Source organism: Penaeus monodon, chromosome 34, assembly GCF_015228065.2.
Source record: "Penaeus monodon isolate SGIC_2016 chromosome 34, NSTDA_Pmon_1, whole genome shotgun sequence".
In the NCBI taxonomy this organism is placed as follows: Eukaryota; Metazoa; Arthropoda; class Malacostraca; order Decapoda; family Penaeidae; genus Penaeus; species Penaeus monodon.
Window position 1 is genome coordinate 31,474,839 of NC_051419.1, and position 884 is coordinate 31,475,722.

Sequence of the window (884 nt, forward strand, 5' to 3'; positions counted from 1 at the left end):
CCCGCCGTGTCTCGTCCCGCGCTTAGCCAGTCGCTCGTCCGCTCGAGTCTCCTCGCTTCCATGACGAGGTGACATCCGTCTGCCAGTCGCCGCGTGCCCTCGCGATCGCGCTCCGGGAGACGGGCATTTATTCCGTATGCAAATGAGGCTGTCAGGAGATGCGAAAGAAATGATTTCCACGGGAGAGGGGGATAAGGGGGGGAGGGGGCGCGGTAGCTCAGGGTGACAGGTGTCGGCTGTGAGGCGAAGCCGCTTTCATAATATAGATTTCTTCGTCGCCTGATGTTTACGATAATATTTCTCGCATAACTTCCTTCGGTCATTAGAGTGGATATATTTCAGTTCATTAACCTGTCGATTCAACATTCACCGTAGCCGCTAGCGTCACTCCCTCAGTGCATTGATTATTTTCGTGTCGAAAGAAAGAAAGAGCAAGCCCACACATTTCAAAATATTTTCCAAAATTATAGGAACTGTGAAAGAAAAAAAAAAGTATAAAGAATTATCGAAGAGACGCTAAAAGAGGTCTCGATTCTCAAATTCTCTTTGCGCCGAGTATTAGACAATCATAAAAATAGGCCTAAACTGTCAATAAAACTAAAATTGCCCTCTCGTAGGCCTAAAATAAGGGATACACGTCTCCAGTAGACAGAGAGAGAGAAAAAAATAGTGTTTGATATAAAGCAGACGAATAAATATTCATTTTAATCGTTTCTTTTCAATATCTTCTTAGGAGGATAAGCAGACTCCACAGAAGAATGAGTGATAAAGGAAATAAATAGAATAAAAAAAAACACAAAAGGAACAAAAAATTCAACGAATCGAATAACAGAAAAGGAAGGAGGATAATAAGAAAAACAAGAAGAATAAGAATTAGAAAATAA